This window comes from Rhineura floridana, chromosome 10, assembly GCF_030035675.1.
Source record: "Rhineura floridana isolate rRhiFlo1 chromosome 10, rRhiFlo1.hap2, whole genome shotgun sequence".
Taxonomy (NCBI): Eukaryota; Metazoa; Chordata; class Lepidosauria; order Squamata; family Rhineuridae; genus Rhineura; species Rhineura floridana.
Genome location: NC_084489.1, coordinates 71158659 through 71181896, shown reverse-complemented (window position 1 = coordinate 71181896; position 23238 = coordinate 71158659).

The window sequence follows — 23238 nt, the reverse complement described above, 5'->3', positions numbered from 1 at the left end:
GATGGTTTTCTGATGGTTCTTGGGGATTTTCCTGTCACCGCGGCAGGTGATTCTGTCGAAGCCCTGGTTGACCTCTGGAATGGGGAAATGACCAGGTTTACCAGGGAGCTGGCGGCAATGAAACAAATAAGACGGGGACTTGAGCGATGTTGGAGGAAGACTCGGTGTGAGTCTGACCGAACACGAGCTAGAGCCTATCTGAAGGCCTACTCCATGGCAGTGCGGGCTAAGAAGAAACTTTTCTTTTCTGCCACCATTGCGTCTGCTGGGAGCCATCCAGCGGAGCTATTTCGAGTGGTCAGGGGTCTTTTAAACTCTGCCCCCCGGAGTAATATAGACCACTCAACAGCCCGCTGTCAAGAATTTGCACAGCACTTTGCAGATAAAGTCGCTCAGATTCACTCCGACTTGGACGCTAAAATTGATACAGTCTCAGGGGATGTAACTTTGGCTCCTGCTTGTCCAATAATAATGGATTCCTTTCAATTTGTACAGCTCGAGGATGTGGACAAGATCCTTGGAGAGGTGAGAGCCACCACATGTCTGCTGGATCCTTGCCCTTCCTGGCTCATCCAAAGTGCCAGAGGGGGACTGGCCGAGTGGGTGAGGGGAGTGGTTAATGCCTCTTTACAACAAGGCAGAATTCCATCGTGCCTGAAAGAGGCAGTTGTACAGCCTTTGTTGAAAAAGCCCTCCCTGGATCCCTCTATAATGGGAAATTATCGGCCAGTCTCCAACATTCCATTTTTGGGCAAGGTAATAGAGCGTGTGGTGGCTGCCCAGCTCCAGAGATTCTTGGATGAAACGGATTATCTGGATCCATTTCAGTCTGGTTTCAGACCTGGTTATGGGACAGAGACAGCTTTGGTCACCTTGGTGGATGACCTTCGCAGAGAGCTGGAAAGGGGGAGTGTGTCCCTGTTAGTTCTACTGGACCTCTCAGCAGCTTTTGATACCATCAACCAAGGTATCCTTCTGGACCGCCTTGCTGGAATGGGACTTGGGGGCACAGTGTTACGATGGCTCCATTCCTTTCTGGTGGGACGAACTCAGAAGGTGGTGCTGGGGGACTCCTGTTCGACTCCTTGGCCGTTGACCTATGGGATCCCTCAGGGTTCAGTTTTGTGCCCCATGTTATTTAACATATATATGAAACCGCTGGGAGAGGTTGTCTGGGGGTTTGGGGTTCGGTGCCATCAGTATGCGGATGACACCCAACTCTATTTCTCCTTTCCACCTAAAGCCAAGGAATCTATCCTGGTCCTGAACCAGTGCCTGGCATCAGTGATGGACTGGATGAAAGCAAACAAATTGAAACTAAATCCAGACAAGACAGAGGTACTCCTGGTCAGTTGAAGGGCAGATCAGGGAATAGGGATTCAGCCTGTGTTGTATGGGGTTACACTCCCCCTGAAGACACAGGTTCGCAGTTTGGGTGTGCTCGTGGACTCAGCTCTGAACTTGGAGGCCCAGGTCTTGGCCGTGGCCAGGAGTGCCTTTGCCCAGTTTAGACTCGTGTGCCAGCTGTGCCCGTTCCTGGAAATGCCTGATTTGACTATGGTGATACATGCCTTAGTTACATCCTGTTTAGACTACTGTAACGTGCTCTACGTGGGGCTGCCTTTGAAGACTGTTTGGAAACTTAAAGTGGTACAAAGAGCTGCATCCAGAGTATTAACAGGGGCTGGTTACAGGGACCATACAACTCCCTTGTTACAACAGCTCCACTGGCTGCCAGTTTGTTTCCGGCCACAATTCAAAGTGCTGGTTTTGACCTTTAAAGCCCTATACGGCCCAGGTCCAGGCTATTTGTCAGACCGTATCTCCCTATACGAGCCTGCCCGGGCCCTGAGATCTTCAGGAGAGGCCCTTCTCTCAGTTCCAACACCCTCGCAAGCGCGATTGGTGGAGATGCGAGATAGGGCCTTCTCGGTGGCTGCTCCTAGGTTCTGGAACTCCCTTCCTAGGGAGGCACGAATGGCCCCCTCCTTGCCATCATTCCATCGGCAAGTAAAGACTTTTTTATTCCAACAGGATTTTGGGATAGAAGGTGTTTAGGATTGGGCTTTACAAAGCTTGTTTTATTGTTTTATATTAGTATTTGTATTATTTTAAATTGTTTTTAGATTTTTAAGGGTCTTTTACGGTTTTAAGGTTGTGCATAGTTTAATTGTATTTTAATTGTATGTTTTTAACTACATGTAGTTCTATTTGTAAGCCGCCCTCAGTTCCATTTTGGAAAAAGGGCGGAGTAAAAATAAAGTTTCAATTCAATTCAATTCAATTAAAAAAACACTTTAAAAATTCCAGAAACACAATTACAATTAGAACCATTCTAAAACACAGTTAAAAACATTCTTTCATCAGTGATCTTTAGGATGCCAGGAACTGTCCCCTTCAGCCGTCAAGAAATAGGACGTCTTTGCCCCTTCACCACCATGTAGGAGACACAATAATCTGCTGTTACACGTGTTCCATTATCTTCATAGCAAGACTTGAACTACTTGCACTCCAGCCATCTCTGGGCCTTTTACATTTATTGGAGCTCTCTGGTAAACCGGGGGCTGCAGAAGCTCCACAGTACCAGAGAGGGCTCTCAGGTGCAATTGTGTTGATGTCCCCCTGTGCCTCATCATTCTATAGCAAGGCTAAGGCCACAGCAGAATTGCCATCACTGGTTACTGGGCCATTCCCCTGAACATTCAGAAATCCCTTGGATTCTGTAAGTTTTGTGGAGGGGGGGGAGAAAGAGAGACCATCTCAATAGGTTCTCCAACCCTTCAGGCCATCAGACTAAACTTCACCAGCAAGTGACAAAGGAGTAATTTCAACCCTTCTAACATCCAGACCACCCTCCTCCAGCCCTGAGCCAAAGACTAGACTGAGTGTGTGTCCTGCCCTGTGTGTTGGACCACTGAAAAGCTGAGACAGCCCCATGTTTATCATAAAAGCCATGAAGTCTCAGCATAGATATAGAAGTTTCCCAGTACCAAGGCCCAGGGGTGGTCTAATAGGACCTTTGATCTGGGGAACTTCAACATCCACACTGAGACCATTGTCTATAGGATTTTGTCCCCCTCCTCATCTATCTCATTAGAAGAACTGATTTAGAGGAAGAATCATGGTTAACCTCCCAAAAAAACCCTGAGAATTGCTCATTTCAGAATTATGAAATTGCTATAGTTTTAGTCTCATGTATGCGCAAACCAAAACAAACACAAAACTTACCCAAGCAAGTAGAACTTGAACTGATCCAATTATGTGTTGTAATTTTATACAGCCATTATGCACCATGACACAATTATAATTTGTGATGATATCACAAAACCTCTTATGAAACTTTCTGAATTAATGTTGGGCATGAACTTGCATCTATATATATATAAAACAAACATCAGTTTTGTTTCAGCTAATATAGGGCATGGGGAAGAGGAAAACCTCATCTTGCTATTCTGTGTTATCAGGTTTTTTTCTTGCAAAACAGGAAGAGACTGCACCCTGCAGCAATAAAAGAAAACATGCACCTCTCAGTATGGCAAACAATACACATGAATTCTGATATTTGATAATATTGGAACTAGGATCATAATATAATTGGCACCCTGCTACAGGCCCAATGTTACAGTATGGTTAGTGATCCCCCTGTGAAGTACATAAGATCAGGCTTAATTTACTTCTTCCATTGTGTGAGGCTTCCTTCTCAGTGAGTCCTACGTGTCTTCTGAAGTCCAGCATCTCTCTATACATCAGAGATCCCTGGTGAGCCCTTCAGGGTTTCAGACTTTGGGAAAAGGTTTTCTAGGTTTGTTTAGTCTGTGGCTTGCCACGAGGGTAGTTAACTTGAGAAATCTTCAGTAGTTTCCTGCCTTTCTCTGCTCTCTCCCACCCAGGAAGGGACTGCCCAGTTAACTGTGTGTTGGATAAGTTTTGCTCCTTATCCTCCCCTCCAGGTATCATCCACATTTTTAGACTCCTGAAGCTTCCCTTTGTCTCTTTTTATGCCTTGCTTCTCCACTGTTGCTTGTGTTTACTTCTCTGTATCTTCCACAAACTTTGCCACTGTCTTTCCTTCCCTGCTACACCTACCTCCAAACTTTCCTTCTTCTGTATCCTCACACGTGCATGTAATACCAAAAGAGCATTCAGTTTCTTTCTTTTTCAATCTCACTCCTCTTGGCTCTTCCATGCCTTCTCACATCTGCTTCTTATATCACTCTCCAGCTTCTTCTCTCTCCGTTCCACACTTTCAAGCTCTTCCCCCTTCATACCTTCCACCCATCCTTGCACATTCTCCTTTACTCTGTTTCTCTCTTCAACCACAAATGCTGCTTTCTCTGCTGCTTTGCCCTCCTTTTCTCTCCATGTCTCTGTATTATTATTATTATTATTATTATTATTATTATTATTATTATTATTATTATTATTATTATTAATAATAATAATAATAATAATAATAATAATAATAATAATAATAATAATAATAATAATTTATTTCTATCCTGCCTTTTGGCCAAAGGCCCTCAAGGTGGCTTACAGAAAATAGGCACAAGCATAAAAATACATCAATGAAGGAAATACAATTTACAAAAATTAAATAACAAATATTATTATTTAAAAAAACCAGCAATTACAACATTATTAAAAACAATTACAATTTATACCCTTGCACATGTTGTTGGACTGTAGCATTTCTCTAAGTTGGTGAGCCTCAGGACTCACCCCCTATGCCCCACCCATGGTTCCTTTATCCTCTGTCAGATTGGGCATGACAACGTCCTAAATGTCCACCTCTTGATGCCCAGCTTCCGAGCTGCGCACCTTCCTTCCTGGGTGGATTGCCAGTATGGAAAGGCAGTTTCTTTGCTGCTGTTCCCTTTCCTCACACAATGTTACACAAGAACAAAGGTCACAACCTTAAGTGCCAGTTATGATACCTCCCTGAAGGCACAGCATTTGCTTCTGGTACTGTGCTTGCACATATTGTGGAGAGGATAACATGTGCCAATGATTCTTCTCATATCAATGCACCTTCGTGGTCCACGTCTGCTTCTGCACCTTGAGAATAGCATCATATTTCTGCTGTTGTAGTGCATATTACACCTTGTACTGCTGTAGTCTAAGTCTATAATGCACAGGATTGGGCAGTAAAGCTATATCAATTCTAGTCTTTTTGTTTTCAAGGGTTAACTTCAGCGATTTGCAAACTGTGTTCCAGTTAACACTGGAATTCCTTGGAAGCTTATTTCGGATTTCTCAGTGAGATGGTCCATAATGGTAGAGATTACATTATATCCACAGCATCCCCACAGTCCACTATGCTAGTAACCCAAATCAAACTAAGAGATTGAAGGGAGGGGGGATGGAAAATGGTTGGCAAGTTATTTTAGAGATTAAGACAACTTGCCAACCATTTTCCATCCCCCCTTCAATCTCTTAGTTTGATTTGGGTTACTAGCATAGTGGATTGTGGGAATGCTATGGATGTGATTTATCTTAATTTCAGCAAAGCAGTTAATAAAGTCTTCCCATAGTATTTCAGTTACCAGACTGGTTAAATGCAGGCTAGATGACAGTACCATCAGATGGATTCACAGCTAGTTGGGGAATCATGCTCAAAGATTATGTCAATCAAGAGGAATCAATAGTTCCTCATCAAAGTAGAGTGGATTTTTTTTAAAAAAAATGGGGCACCCTGGTATCCTTCAATGATTCTATCCATTACTTATACTATCAAATATGTGGGTGACACAAAACTGGGAGGGAAACCTCAGAAGATAGGAATAACATTCAAAATGAATCAAAAAGGGAAAACTAGGTGAAAACTAGGTGAAATGTAGTGCAACAGAGACAAATGCAAAATTCTTCATTTAGAAGGGGGAAATGCACAAGTATAGAATGGAGATACTTACCTTATGAAAAGGATCTTGGGATTGTAGCTGAACACCACAACCTGAACATGAGTCAGCCTCATGTGATGCAGCTGCAAGAAAGGCTAATGAAATTTTATGCTGGATTAATAGATCCATTGTTTCCAAATCACATGATGTAATAGATCCACTTTATTCTGCATGAGTCAGACTGCAGATAAATCCAGTGCTGAAACCAGTTCTGAACACTAGCCTACAAGAAGACTATAGACAAACTGGAACTATATGTTTCCGGGCCCGGTTCAAGGTGCTGGTTTTAACCTATAAAGCCTTATATGGCGCGGGACCACGATACCTGATGGAACGCCTCTCCCGATATGAACCTACCTGTATGCTACGCTCAGCATCGAAGACCCTCCTCCGGGTGCCTACTCAGAGGGAGGCTCGGAGGGTGGCGACAAGAAAGAGGGCCTTCTCAGTGGCGGCCCCCAAATTATGGAATAGTCTTCCTGACGAGGTACGCCTGGCACCGTCATTACTATCTTTTCGGCGCCAGGTTAAAACTTTCCTCTTTTCCCAGGCACTTTAGTATGTGTAAAAATGTTTATGTTTTTAAACTTTAAATTTTAAGCTTTTAAAGACTGTTTTAAATATGTGGTTCATTGTATTTTATTGTATTTTATGTTGATTGTTGTGAACCACCCAGGGAGCTTCAGCTATGGGTGGTATATAAATTTAATAAAATTAAATGAAATGAAATGAACAGGTTCAGAGGATGACAACAAAAATGGACAGCAGTATGGAAACCAAACCTTAGCAGAAAAGATTGAAAAAATGGGCATGTTTAACCTTGAGAAGAGAATACTGAGGGAGGACGTGATGTGATAGGACTGTTCGGCTGTTTGAAGGGCTGTCATATGGAAGAGGGCAAAGGCTTGTGCTCTGCTGCCCCAGAGGTAGGGATGGGGGAGAAATTTGATTCAGTTTGCATTTAAAGGCAAACCTACCTAATTTTTTACTTTCTGAACAATATGTGAACTGAAACACAGTCATCCTTCGAAATTTGTGCTTCTCCCAATTTTGCACCGTACTTCTCCGGCCAAAGACCCCACAGCACAACTTTTAGAATCAAGACATGATTCTAAAGTATTCCCTTGGTGAATGCTGACTTTTATACTGTGTTTATGTATATGAATATTGTTTACATATTTTGCTTTTCAAATTAATTTGATATTTTTTTTATTGTACCTTGTGTATTCTATTGTAAACTGCTTTGAGATCTTTTAGACAGTAAGTGGTCTATAAAGTGAAATAATAAATAAATAAATAATAAGTAATGTGTACAAGAATGCATATATTGTATTAAAGTGTGCCTAAAAATGCATGCATCCTGAAAACAGCATACAAAAATGTGATATATTAGGGAAAATTGCTTTGCAAAATGTGAATATTACAGGAAATTCCATACAAATTTTTGTACAGTAATAATACCTCAGTTAACAAATCCTCCAGGAAAGAAGCTCCTTTTAACAAAGTCTTTTTTTTGGGGGGGAGTGCAGGGGACATGAGGGCGGTGCACACTCTGACACAGTCATAATGTTGCTCATTGTCTACTGGACTGTGGCTGCTGCAGCCAGCTCTCACATGTGGCTGGAATGGCACTCCTTGCCAGATGGTGCAGGAACCTCTGCAGTAAACAGTGCTTCAGGTGCCCTGGAGGCACTCTTTACTGCAGACGTGTCTGCTCAAGTGTAGGGGAGGGTGGCAGAGAGAGAGAGAGAGAGAGAGAGCAAACACAAGGCAGTGGTGGTGACTGCCCCTTGCCTTCCTGCTTGAGTATATGGAGAGGAGAACTGTGCTCAAAGCTTGAGACTGCTATAGCAAGATGCTACATGATAAAAGAAAAAGGCAAGGTGGGCATCCCTGGATGCATTTTGGAAGAACCCTTCAAGTGGTCTGTATGCAAGGCTTACCTGACCTGGTTGTTTCATTTCAGACATGCCTATTGTTAGTTTTGAATAAAAAGTTTGCTAAAATATGTTGAACTGCTCTTCTTTTTTGTGGTGTAGGAACCTATCCCTGGTCTTTCCATGTTATTCCTCTGGTACCAAAGTTTCTGTGAAGGATGCAATGTCCAGGAACTTATGTACTTTGTTAACTGAGGTATTAATGTATATTAGGGGAAATCTGCACTAAAATGCTGATGAATTTTCTTGGGGACATTTTTGTCCTGAACATTTGGAAAAATGTTTTGATTGTAAGAACAATCTGACAATGAGATCAATTACTTGGAGTCTCTCTTTCTCCCTCCCTCCCTCCCTTTGGAGGTCTTCAAGCAGAAGCCAACAGCCATTTATTGAGGATGTTGTAGCTCTGGATTTTCTGCATACAACACATGGTTGGCCTAGAGGTTCTACATGCCCCCTCCCTTAACTCTATGATTCTGAGATGAATGGGAAAGTGCATCTCTACCCACAACCTGCAGCATGCATAAAAATTGGATCAGATACCTCACACTAGAATGTGTATCATGATCTGGAAATTCCATTTTTTAAAGCAATTGGAGGTAAAGATGAAAGTGTACCTATTGATTTCCTGCCGTAGTTCTTTCTTTTGTTACAACAGACAGTACTCATCTAAAGTTACTTTCCAAGAATTACTTGTATAACTCTTCACTTACATGGAGGATCCTACAAAATGATTTCCTTTGAAGCACATCACTCATTCAATGTCCTGCAAAGCCCGAACATCATCTTAGTGATTCTTGTTCCTTGCAATCCCCTAGTAGAAGGATCATGTGAAAAATAAATTATTCTAAATGTAGAATAGATGCCTTTCATAAGCCCTCTTCAGGGGTTCAGCCTTAACACAAGAGGGCAAAAAGTATGCACAATATTGTGGGGTTTTCACGCCACCCTGTCCTAAGTGTAGATATGTAGGGGGTATCACTGAACACCAAAGTCAGGATCATTCAGACCATGGTATTCCCGATCTCTATGTATGAAAGTGAAAGCTGGAGTGAAAAAATCAGATAAGAGAAAAATCAACTCATTTGAAATGTGGTGTTGGAGGAGAGCTTTGCGCATACCATGGACTGTGAAAAATTACAGATAATTGAGTGTTAGAACAAATTAAACCAGAACTATCACTAGAAGCTAAAATGATGAAGCTGAGGTTATCATACTTTGGACACATAATGAAAAGACATGATTCACTAGAAAAGACGATAATGCTGGGAAAAACAGAAGGGAGTAGAAAAAGAGGAAGGCCAAACAAGAGATGGATTGATTCCATCAAGGAAGCCACAGACCTGAACTTACAAGGTCTGAACTGGGTGGTTCATGACAGATGCTATTAGAGGTCGCTGATTCATAGGGTTGCCATAAGTTGTAATTGACCTGAAGGCACATAACAACAACAGGGGTGGTGGGGTCTGGATGGCTGCAGACCATAATTCTCAAATCTTTCATCCAACTTTTACAGGTACTTGGTAGGCAGGCTACTGAGTCACCCTGGGGAAAGCTCTTGGGAAACACCACCTTGCAGCCCACAGGACTGAATCCACCGCTCAACAGTTGGTGAGCAGAGGTTTAAATCCTGCTGTGCTCTGCTTCTCCAGTGGGGAACACACTAGAACGCCTTACCTGTGGGGAATGCCCTGGTGAAGCAGAACCCTGCTGTCTTCCTGCCGGATGCCCCCACCCTGACAGCCCTGGATTGTTCCAGGAGAGCCAACCCAGGCTGATCCAGGGCTCTCTTGACCTGACTTGGCACAAGCCCAGATCTGCCCCCAAACCAGTCCAATATGGTACTGGCTTTGGCCAAATCCAGTGTACAGCCCTACTTGCAAGAAGGCTTCTAAATGCACTTAGAAGCACCCATCAGAGCTTCATGCTAAACATGCAAAAGTCAGGAATGGCGGGCACAGAGGGACATGCGATTCATGCACACCTGGCTCCCAACAGACTTTTTGCTTTTGCATGTTGGTGCCAAATGCTTGAAAAGGGCTTTAGAGAAGAAAGGTGAAGAGACAGGGTTCCATCTCTGTATCGTGTCCTTGTGTATCTGGTTCCTCAGAAATAACAGATACCCAGATTGGCTTTCAAACTCCAATACACAGTGGAGAGTTTGACTTTCTCTTGCACCAGTATGCAGCAATATTACTCTTTGCTTCTTCTCCCAAAAGTTGCCATCTGAGTGACTAGTCCAGTAGAAGATCTGAGCTGGACTAGTTTGTAACTGTCTGGACAGAATAACTAAATTACGTAGCCCTTCAGAGAATATTTGTAGAATGGCTGCAAGGATCTTGTGTCCCAGTGCGATGATGTAGCATCTCCATATTTTCATGTAGAAGATTATTCACAAAACAAACTTCCTCCCATATCATTTGGAAACAATCCCTAGTTGTAAGATGTAGCCACATCCTGTTGGATCTTTTCCAACCAGAGTCCCGACAGCTGATCCAATATTGAATGAGGCAACAAAGGCAAACTTTGCATATCACCTTCCAACTTTGTTATGTGTCACTACTTGTAATGAAATTTGGAGACCCTGCAATTGCTAAAATAATAAGAAACTGCTAGTTTTATTTGACAAAATAAATTCCAGATTTTATTAATAGGAAATAAACTTGGGTCAACATAGTTGTGCTTTCAGACTTGTTTGGAGCCTATGTGTTATGTTCATATCTCACTCTTCATCCAAGGGGTTAGGGGAAGCATTGCATCTTCACAGCAACCCTGCAAGATAGGTTACACAGAGATTAGAGACTTGTCCAAGATTACCCATGGGCCTCCTTACTGAGTGGGAATTTGAACCTTGCTTTCACACATCCAGAGTCAATGCTTGCATCATAGCAATGAGAAATGTTCAACATCTGTAACAACTTTTCAAATAGTAAAGTCATCCATCACCTCTTGTAGAGTTGAGTAAGAATAGTGGAAAGCCATGTGCCTTGCATAATAGCCCCTGGCCCATTATTCTTATTTATTTATTTCAGATGTTGCTCAATTCCAACTCTCACAAACACCAGCAAGCATGGCCAATGACCAGGGATGACGGGAACTGGAGTTCAGCAATTTCTGGAGGACCGAAAGTTCCCCACATCTAACTTAGATCACTGATATCCTGGCTTTCCTCCAGGAATCTCAAGATGACACACATGGTTTTCCTCCCATAACAACCCTTTGGGATAGATCATGCCAAGAGAGAGTGACTGACCCAAAGCCACCCAGTGAGTTTCATTGTTGAGTGAGGCCTTTGAAACCAAGTCACCCCAGATCTACTCTAACCCAGGGATGATGAGCCTATACACCAGGGTTGTGCCTAGATTTGGGCAAGGCCTGAGGTCCAAGCCAAACCAGGCCTATTTGGAGGCATTGGAATGTTGGTCAAGTCAGGAGAGGCAGCCATGGATAGCTATGAGTAGGTTTGGATGGCCAGAGCTATCTGGGGCTGTCAGGGGCAGGCATCAGGAAGAAATGAGAGGCAGGGATTGGGTGGGAAAATCCATGAAAAGGCAGAGATCTATCTGACCACCAGCATCTTCCCAAGAGAAGATAGGAGCCTGATGCCACCTGACTCTCCTTCCTGCCTGACTCAATGTTCCTAAAGCAGCACACTGCAGGATCAGTTGCTTCTGCCCAGCAGCTGTTGTGTGCAGGCATCGATCCTGTATAGCGCAGGGTGCTCCTTTGCAAGTGGCTTCCCTGCAGAAAAGTCACTTGTGAAAGAGCACCCCGCTCCAGGTGCTGTTGGATGAAACTGATTATCTAGACCCGTTTCAATTGGGTTTTAGGCCCGGTTTTGGCACCGTGACAGCCTTGGTCGCCCTGTATGATGACCTATGTCGGGAGAGGGACGGAGGGAGTGTAACTCTGTTGATTCTCCTTGATCTCTCAGCGGCTTTTGATACCATCGACCATGGTATCCTTCTGGAGAGGCTCGCGGAGTTGGGAGTTGGTGGTACTGCTTGGCAGTGGTTCCGCTCCTACTTGGCGGGTCGTCTCCAGAAGGTAGTGCTTGGGGAACACTGCTCGATGCCGTGGGTTCTCCAATGTGGAGTCCCACAGGGGTCAGTTCTGTCTCCCATGCTTTTCAACATCTACATGAAGCCGTTGGGTGCTGTCATCTGGAGCTTTGGAGTGCGTAGCCATCAGTACGCTGATGACACGCAACTCTACTTCTTTTCATCTTCTTCAGGTGAGGCTGTCAATGTGCTGAACCGTTGCCTAGCCGCGATAATGGACTGGATGAGAGCTAACAAACTGAGGCTCAATCCAGACAAGACTGAGATGCTGTTGGTGCGTGGTTTCTCTGATCAGGTGGTGGATATACACCCTGTCCTGGACGGGGTTACACTCCCCCTAAAGGAGTGGGTTCATAGTCTGGGAGTCTTTTTAGATCCTTCCCTGTCACTTGAGGCTCAAGTAGCCTCGGTGGCACGGAATGTGTTCTACCAACTTCGGTTGGTAGCCCAACTACGTCCCTACCTGAGCAGGGAGGACCTCACATCAGTGGTACATGCTCTGGTAACCTCACGATTGGATTACTGCAATGCGCTCTATGTAGGGCTGCCTCTGTAGACAGTCCGGAAGCTACAGCTTGTGCAAAACGCGGCGGCCAGACTGATAACGTGGACCAAGCGGTCCGAACACATAACACCTGTTCTGGCCTGCTTGCACTGGCTTCCAATATGCTTCCGGGCCAGATTCAAAGTGCTGGTTTTAACCTATAAAGCCTTATACGGCGCGGGACCACAATACCTGCTGGAACGCCTCTCCCGATATGAACCTGCCCGTACACTACGTTCTACATCGAAGGCCCTCCTCTGAGTTCTGACTCATAGAGAAGCTCGGAGGGTGATAACTAGAACTAGGGCCTTCTCAGTGGTGGCCCCTGAACTCTGGAACAGTCTCCCTGATGAGGTGCGCTTGGCGCCGACGTTACTGTCTTTCCGGCGCCAAGTCAAAACCTTCCTCTTTTCTGAGGCATTTTAATCTAACTTAATTTAGTTTTAATATGTGTTGTAATTGCTTTTAGTTTTCTTATTCTTTTACATTGTTGTTGTATTTTACTATGGAATTTTTGTATATTTTTGCACTTTGTTGTACACCGCCCAGAGAGCTATGCTAGTCGGGCGGTATAAAAATCTAATAAATAAATAAATAAATTGACCTCCCCACACAACCTCCCCTCCCCCCATCCAGCCCTATGTTTAATTAGGGGTTTAAAACCCTAATTAAACACTAGACCTACCCTGGAACTAATTCAGGACCTGGTCCAGGATGGGTGGTTCCTGGGTTGACCCAAGGAGGGTTGGCCTGATTGGGGGTCCCTCAAGCTGGGCCCTGGAGCAGATTTGGGGGATGTTTGTTCACAGACTTACTAAACACCCAAAAGTTGCTAGACTGCATCTCCCATCATCCCTGATCAATGGCCACGCTGGCTGGGGTTGATAGAAAACAATTGGAGAGCCATGAGTTCCCCATCCCTGCTCTAACTACTGCACTACACTAGCTGCTGTTTCTGCATGGTACCTGAAGAAATCTGGCTGCTTAGCTGAGTTCTTTGGTACAGTCATTCATTTGGCTGGTTCATGTTTTGTATTGTCTGGGTACCAGCTATGGCCAAGTTGCAGGGCTCCTGAACAATTAGTCAAATTCATGGAGAATAAAACTATCTATGGCTGTTAACCCTGATGACTATGTTCTACCTCCACGGTCAGAGGCAGCATGCTTCTGAATTCCAGATCCTGGGAACTGCAGGAAGCAAGATTCTGTTGCACTCGGGTCCTGCTTGAGGGCTTCCCATGGGCATCTGGCTAGCCACTGTCAGAACAGGATGCTGGACTAGATGGGACACTGGCCTGATGCAGCAGGGCTCGTCCTATTAACTTATGATTTATTACACACTTATATTCACACTTTCACTGAAGAAACTTTTTATTGCGGGGCTTACTTCCCTATAGTATTGCACATGTAAAAGGATCTCTGATATATATGCCTGACTCACCCAAACTGAGAGGGTTAGGGGTCAGATGTCAGGCATTTTGTCAGCATTTAGGTGACAACTTTCATTGTTTGAAACAATCCAATAATCCAGATTATAGTAATTGGATCATTGCATTGTGTTATACAGTGAAAATGACCATCCAAAGTTTGATTGAATACCTGCTTCCACTACCAGACACAACTTCCATTCAAAACCTGGGTAAACCGCTTTGGTATGAATGGATGTTGTATAGCAATAATGAGTGATGGACTGCCTTCTGTGTTTCCCAAGCTACAATTCTCCATCATCCCCAGGATATATAAATTTGCCACTTCTCATACATCTCAAAAAGTCTAAAGAAGCTGCCTTGCATCAGTTTTGACATTCTCCTGTGGCAAAACATTCAACATTAAACAAAATATGTCAAATAAAACTCTTCAGGATTGACATCGTACGTCTCTGATGCCAAGTAAGCCCACAAGTAAATAAGGCCATTTCCTCCTTGGCTAATACATGATACTCCTTGCAATAGGTTCCAGTTGTTGATGGTAGATAATAATTGATTGCACATTTTCAAGGGTCTGGGAATTCTGAAAATAGTTAACCTGAGTGTCTGTCATCATTAATTTGTTTTGTCAGGAAATGACAACTATTGCAAGATGAACTGCTCAGTTCTTGTGCAACTGCTTTGAGAGCTGAATCGGAAATGTATTCCATTCTAATTCTTGACCTGATGATCCATAAAGTATTCCTTTCACCACATTATATATTTCTTATACAGAAGTGATCACCATGCAGGAAGAACATGGGCTGAATGTCCCTTTTGCACCAAGTGCATAGATAAGTTAGCTGTGCTTCAAATTATAGAGGCCTGGTAAGCAACAAATTTGGTTGGACACCTCTTTATGAGTGGGGGGAAATGGGCCAAGGTCTCCATTTCCCTTCTCAAAGTGGCCTACCACCAAGTTCAGTTCTCCTAGACAATACTAGAATGATAAATTCTCTTGTCTCTTAGTTGACAGAGAAGTCAATTGGTACCTTTCAGTGGACTAGATTTGGCTTACAGGCTTATGAGGGAATGAGAAACATGTGGTCTTCCACATCCTGCTGCATTCCAACTCCCATCTGACCCAACCAGTATGGCTAATGGCCTGGGATGAAGGAAGTCTATCAGGAATTGCTGCCCACGACCCTGGATGGTGAGCCACGTAAATACACCCTCCAAAGAAGAATGAACCACATCTGGCCATTATTCCAGAGGCCACATGCCAGTGGTGGGTGTGGCCAAAGGAAATGTGGGTACAGCTATCCACATTCTCTCACACACATGCACCCTACACATATACACCATAAACACGTATAACATACACCACATGCATACACTTTTTGAGACTTCTTCAGATGTCATAGTTTTCATGGCGGTCTTCATGGGAGGTGGGACCTCCTGTTGTTCCACTGTTGAAGATAAGCTGGTGCAGACAGGACAGGTGTCCTGGCAGAAAATGACAGGGTGCCCTAGAAGTTGTTCTCAGCCTTTTAAAAGAAACTGGATGTAAGTGTCATTAATTAACAGCATGGGTGATGATCTTCTAGCAGGTAATCCCTTCTCCTTGGTACACAAGGTCCAGTGTACTTCCTCCTGCTCCATCTGCTGATGTTTCTGATTTAAAAAAATTGGGGGGGGGGAGAGACAATATTCTCTGTAGGGTTTAACTGTTGGTTATAGGTTACAGGAAGGACAGTTGTAATCTTTTGAAGCTAGCTGTTAAGTATCATAGACGGGAGCTGCCTTTGACTCAAAAAGGGCACTCTGAAATGACAAAGAGCCCAAGAGCTCACATTAGTATCTTAGAGTAAAATGGATCGTCTGTGGCTCAGAGCACACTTAGTTCTCTCCAAGATCCATTCTAATGTCAAGTCCTCCTGCCCCTCCTGCATTCTCTTCTTGTCATTCTGAGATTTGGACAGCTCCATTTTCTTACAGAGCGGAGCGACTTGATATTCTTCCCATTCGATATTCAGAGCAGATGAATAATTAAATTAACCCTGTTGCTTTTTGATCAGAGTCAATGTCAAACCATTCATTTTGCATGGCTTTGAAGAGCCACCCTGTAGCAGCTCTAAGCTAAGAGCTAAACCAGCTGAGGATTTCCCCCCGTTTTCCTTTTCTTTCCACGTAGGAGGGGGTCCAACTCCCATTTGCTTGGGGACCAGTGGTGAATATGAAATGAAACTGGAATCCAAAATGAGTTGCACAGCTTTAGAGTACAGATTTAATTCCATCCAAGGATCTTGAGCTTCAGCATTAAATCCTGTAATCCCCTTTTGATAGAACTAAGTGCCATAATCCCCAAATTGCAGATGGGGCCAAGATGAAGCTTTACGAAAGCACTGGGGATGCTGTTGTCCTCAAACTGAACCACTGGTCCAGAATCAAAAGTCCAGGGCATCATGGGTGAATGTGGATGACTGTTTATCAAGCGGCAACTTCTCACAGTGTACCCATCTCTTAAACCAGCACAAGGTGTGATCTTCCAAGCTGAATACAACCTGCCAGCTATGGTGACCTGCCAAATGCTTGTTAACCTGTCCTAATTCCCCTACCAGATGCTAGTGTCAGCCTTTAAACCCCTAAGTGGCTTGGGGGCAGGATATCCCAAAGGCCCAGTTCTCCTACATCAAGAGCAGGAAAACTTTGACTTTCCAGAAGTTGTTGGATCACAACTCCCACCATCCCTGACCATTGGCCATGCTGGTTGGGGCTGATGGGAGTTGGAATCCAACAACATCTGTTGAGCAAAAGGTTCTTCATCCATGAACTGCCTTGTTATAGAGATCATTGACTTGGTCTCTCTCCCCAAGGAGGCTTGCATGGCCCCACGTCTATGGGACCAGGTGAAGATGCGTTAAGATGCTGAGTTTCATATTGAAATATGTGCTTGTATTCCTCTGCTGCTACTATTTTTAATGTCTTTGCTGTTTTAAAACACATCCTCATATTCTCCCCCCCTTTTTTTGCATTTATTGTCGTTTTGATTTAAACTTGTCAACTGCTCCAAAGAGTGTGATAAATATCTCTAAAATAAATATATTCTGGAGCAGAAGTTAGGGATGATGTAAAACTGACTATTTTCAGTCAGTGTTAATTTCACATGCTTTTAACCCCAAATTCCATTCTGTTTTCACATTACACTGCAAATGTCATCTTTAATTATAGATTTCAATACATATTTAAATGAATATTTTATCTCAAATGCATCTTTAAATGTGTATTTTGAAACTGCTGAGAACTGTATTGAAACATTTGGAGAAGTGGGAAATCTAGTGGCTGATGAAGCTGCAAGTGGCGTGGACCTTCTTATTTCACATAGGAATTTGCAAAGATCAGATTCCTCAAGCATCCCTAGCAAAAGCTGCTGTCAGTGTCCCCATGTATAAGTTGTTCTACTCAGTGACAACTCATATAAATGTGCATGGGTACTTCCAATATTCAGTTAAGCAGGAGCTGGTAGACAACTTGGGGAAAACAAAATTCATGCACAGCTCTTATCCAAACAACCACTTGCTGCAAACCATGATCTATGATCAATGAATGCATATGTAAGATGCATCCATTACACTGATATGGAGAACACTAATATAGCTGAATGAATGAAACTGCAACTATTATGCTGATAGCATCTCTATTTCTAATTAAGTACTAATTACCTTCCAAGCTTTTGACTTCTGTTATTCATTTCAAAGTACAATGGTTTATGCCTGTAATGTTCTTTTATTATCCATTTTGTTAATCTCTTTGAAAAAAACCCTATTGAGTCTCATACATCGGTGACCATCTTTATTTAAAATGCATTTTTGTGGGCTTTTTAAAATGCATATTCCTCACCTCACAAAAATGAAATAATTTGAAATCAGTCATTGCTAGTGGCTCTGGTTCATCCCATTGAGGAGAATTTATAATCATTTTAATCCTCTGGAAGAAAATAAAGATAATGAAAGGAAAAATTAAATTCCCTTTAATAACAGAAAGACCTCAAAGCACAAAGAGAATGGGGGGTGGTGGCAGGTGAAATTCATTTCTTAATAAGTGCCAAGTGATGCACTGTAGAATAGCCCCAATTATATTTCTGCACTGAGGAATGAATTTTCTGTTAGCATTTTTAAAAACGTGACCTCAGGGATAATGGCAGCATATAGAGGACCTATTTCTAAACATATTGGCCTGATCATAAGAACATAAAAAGTGACTGCTTGATCAGGCCAGAGGCCCATCTAGTCCAGCATCTTCTCACAGTGGCAAACCAGATGCCCATGGGAACCCCGCAAGCCGGACCTGAATGCAACAGCACTCTCTCCTCCTGCAGTTTCCAGCAACTGGTATTCATAAGCATTCTGCCTCTGACAAGGGAGGCAGAACACAGCCATCATGGTTAGTAGCCGCTGATAGCCCTATCCTCCATGAATTTGTCTAAGGCTCTTTAGAGCCATCCAAGTTGGCGGCCATCACTATTTCTTATGGGAACAAATCCCACAGCTTAACTTTCCAGAGATAGATGTATGGATTCCATGTGACAAGTACCATGTGGAGGAAAACATTTTGAAGTGTGGGACATTTTGTTTCCTGAGATAAACAACAAGGTGGTACCCACTTACTTTGAAACAATATGAGAACCAAACCACAGCCATCCTTCAAAATTCACACTTCATTGAATTTTGCAATGCAGTTCACCAACCAATGCTTACAAAAATGCCAATGCATAAAAATGCATAAAGCATGCATAAAAATGGATATGAGTGAAAATGGCATACAAAATGTGGATATTAGGATAAATTGCTTGCAAAAAAAGGTGTACATTAGTCAAATGCATATAAAATGTGTTTATTGGGAGAAATTCACCCTAAAACTCTAGGGAATTTTCATGAGAATGTAAAAAAAATAAATAGCAAACTGCTGCAGAAATGTGAACTGAATTTAAGATTGGAAATGAGAAACAAAGAATTGAAATTGACAGAAATTCCCATCCCTATCTTGACCGCATCTCAGGTCATCAAACTAGTTGGGGGTTGGCAGGGCAGGGAGGCTGGTCATGGTTTTTATAGCTGTATGTTCAGAAGCAGTATGCCTCTCTGTACCAGACACTGGGGAAAAATAATAAGCGAGGGCCATTACTTTGTGCCCTGCTTGTGGGCTTACTGAAGACATCTGGGCGGCCACTGTAATAGGAGATTTGATTAATGGACTTTTGTTTTATTCAGAAGGACTTTTCATATTTTCTTAACTTGTATTTTGCTATGCATGCACAGGAATACCTTACGGATTTATTTATTTATTTTGGTGTTAAATGTGTTTGCGATGTGGATGGAGAGAAAGTGTATATACCCCAAAGTGATCTTAACCTAGTTAGGAAGGTGGCAGGGGCAGAGGGAAATATGGTTTGGCTTACATTTTAATACAAACCTACCAATCCATACTTCCTGAAACAACATATAAACCAAAACACATCTATCCCTCAAAGTCCATACTTCTCTGAATTCTGTGATGCTCTCCCCGACAAAAATGTGTACAAAAATGCATATGTTAGGGGAAAGTGTACACAAAACACATGCAAAAATGTATTATATCAGGGAACATCGTTTGCAAAAACTTGTTTATTAGAAGAAATGCACACTAAAATGGTGAGGAATTTTGTGTTGTGTGTGGTTTTTTTTACTACAAGCTGATGTGGAAATGTGGTGAACTGCACTTCAGATTGGAAAAATGAGAAACTGACAGAAACAGAAATTGACAGATTCATCCATCCCTAAACCTTATCTTATTCAGGAAGCAGGAATATGAGTCTTACGTAACTTTTTCTGCCGCACAAGGCTAACTTAATTACACGCAGCCTGAAAGGAGCCTCAGTGATGCCCACAGAAGTTCATGGGAAGGGACAGAATCTGAAATTCAAAAGGCAAATTTGTTCTACTTTTATATCTAACATACATAATTTTGGGTAGGGATGGAATCTGTGGCCGTTTGACGGAGCCTGATTAAAAGCATTCTGTCGACCTAACAGGCTGTCATCTATTTGACTTTGCTCTGTATCCACTAGCCGCTGCTTTTACCAATCTGGTTTTTTTCTGCTTGTAAAAAATATCAATATTAATATCATTTTTTAAAAAAGAAATATTGATATTTTGAAAGAAATATTGATATTTTTAAAGGAAATATCAATACATTATCATTCTTACAATTGATGTTTTAGAGGTAGATTTTTTTTTTTTAAAAAAAGTCAGTTTTCAAAAATAGCTGCAGAAATTTGCTACATTAAAATCCAATCCTCGGTTATTAAGAATAAGTAAATTAATGAAAAATTCAGTACCAAATCCAAATTAGGCAGAATTCTAGCACATCCCTAACATTGGGACATGTGCTTGGTAATCCAATGTTAGATAAATATTAATTGATTGGTGCAAGTAATTATGGGAACCCTTTTCAGCTGCAAAATGGAAGATACCCACCTCACCCTCTCCTGCAGTTTAAGTATAGCCCGTTATCCATCGTTTCTCAGAATATATCCAACACCTTACCAACTACAGATCAACTACAGATTTATGAGGTCACACAAATGGATGTTAACAAACAAAACTTGACTCCGAGGTGATCCACACCATACATTTAAAGCACATTTAACACACCTTTAAAGCACATGGCTTCCCCCAAAATATCCTGGGAACTATAGTTTGTTTGGAATAAAGCACCAACACTTGTAATAAGTAACCTGAACCAGTGGATAGACCAGCCTAGTGGGCCACCAGATGTTGCTGGACCACAACTCCCATCACCCTCAGCCAGCATTGCCAATGGTCAGGAAAGATGGGAGTTGTGGTCCAACAACATCTGGTGGCCCACCAGTTGGGAAACGCTGGGATAGACAGAAAGGAAAATCTATTCTTCCCTTGCTGATTCCTTCTTTAGTAACTACTTGTTTTTTTCTCATGCTTTACTTCCTTCCTTTTCCTTTCTAGTCAGTCAGAGATTGCATCTGGAAATGCGAGCCTTGTGGCTCTACAATGGCCACATGTATGCCTGAAGTCAGAACGAACCTTACGTTTCTTTATTCTTTCAACCAGACTATTTCTGCACTCGACTGCCATATACACAAAGCTCCAATCAGAGCTTGGAAAAGTTACTTTTTTGAACTACAACTCCCATCAGTCCAATCCAGTGGCCATGCTGGCTGGGGCTGATGGGAGTTGTAGTTTAAAAAAGTAACTTTTCCAAGCTCTGGCTCCAATACATTTTGTTAAGGATGCTGGGAACTGTAGCTCTGTGAGAGGTAAACTACAGTGCCCAGGATTCTTTGGGGGAAGCCATGTGCTTTAAATGTGTGTTAAATATGCTTTAAATGGATGGTGTGGATGAAACCTCCATGTAAGCAGTGCAAGAGGGGGAAACAGCTATTTCATTTTTTTAAACTATATTGGAAGAAAGCATCAGATTACATATAAGCTAATGAAGTAGCCATACACACCAGAAAACTCCTTATTCTCTCTAGGCCACATCCTGCCTGCATGGTGCTGAACGCCCTAAGTTCAAGTCAGCATCAGCAGTATGTGATAGCACTCATCATCTCAAAAAAGCCCTCAAGGACTTTAGCATACTTGCCAAATACACTACCCCATCTCGTTCCTTACCGAACCTAATTAAATCTATTATTTCACTTAAAACACAGCAAAGCCTGAAAAACCTGAATCTGCCCTGAGCACTAAACTAATGCTTGAACAAGTGCTGGTTTCCACAAATCTTCCTAATTTGTGGCTTATTACCCTCCAGTTACCGCAGTCTGCACTGTATTCCTTGAGAGGTAGCTCTGAAGGTCACACAGAAACTATAGGGAATGTGAGAGCCTGTCCCGAATCTCTTCTATTCATCTTGCTGTTCAGGGTACACATGGGTGTACACCCCAGTATGTTGTCTACCTTTCACTTAATAGTCCCAGGTATGCAAATAACAATATTAAATATCATAATTAACCATAGAATTTGTTGTTGTTGTTGTTATATGCCTTCAAACTGATTACAACATATGGTGACTCTATGGATCAGCAACCTTCAATAGCATTTGTTATAAACTGTTCTTCTCCAGTAGCTGGGCGAGTGCCTTCTGACCTGGGGGTCTCATCTTCTAGCACAATCTTGTGTTGCATTTTGGATACTCTATTCATAGGGTTTTTGTAGTAGGTATTCAGAGGTGGTTTACCATTGGCTTCCTCTGATTTTGGATGCATCTTAGTCTGGTGTCTCAGCTTTGACCATTCTGCCTTGGGTGCCCCTGCTAGGAGTCTAGCATCTTGGTCTCAGCTTCTTCAACACTCTCATACCCCCTCACCATGTTAAGGTGTGCATCCTAGAGGGGGTAGAAAAAAATTAATCACATTAAAATCACAATTAAAAATTAATACAAAATAAAACAACCAGGATTATAAAATTAATAGCATCACAAATAAAATAGGCAGTAGAATTAAAAATAAAATACCACCGTTCACTCCAGCCTTCCCTGATTGGTGGGGGCAAATAAGTTGGCAGCAGTTCCCACTGAGTTCTATGGAACAAAATGAATGGGCTCCAAGATTGTTTGATGGAAATTCCTATTAATCCCCAGTAACTGGAATCACCAGAGACAGGGGGAAAGTTTAGCCTTCATCCCAGCCATCTCCCTAAGTACTTCCCTTTACTTTCTCCTGTATAAGGGTTGTATTCAACTAAATTATACTCAGAGTAGACCTATTAAAATGAATCAAGTTAGTCATATACACTAATTTCAGTGGGTCTACTCTGAGTAAGACTAATGGTGGATACAGCCCTAAGGAAACGGTTGTCATTCACTAACATGGGGAGAAAAGGTAAACTCTTGGCATTTTATGACTCCAACATGGTGAGGTGCAAATTCTTCTCTGTTTGATCTGGCCCAGGAGTGAGCAACATGTCTCTCTGTGTAGTGGATGCAAAGATGTATGATGCCCCACACCTACTAGGGCCTGTAATATACTGTAATATACTGTCCTGATGACCTTGGTGGTTGTTAGTGAAGGTGGGCCTGGCAGTGATGGGGAGAGAGGAATGTTCTCCATTTGTAGCATATAGGAGAGGGGGAGAGATGCCCTTAGGGCATTTTCAAAAACATAAATGATGAAGGAGGTGATCAAGTGTGGGCTCCTGCTAATATAAATCAAATAATAAATTAAATCAATAAATAAAGTGTGTATTATAGAGAGCTAGCTGGATAAAGCAGGGAAACCAATTTTGGTCCAGCTGACACACTGGAGGTACTCAGCACAGAAGCAATATAGGGTTAGTGGGTGGTATTGCTATGATCCATAAGGATTCCATCTCCTTA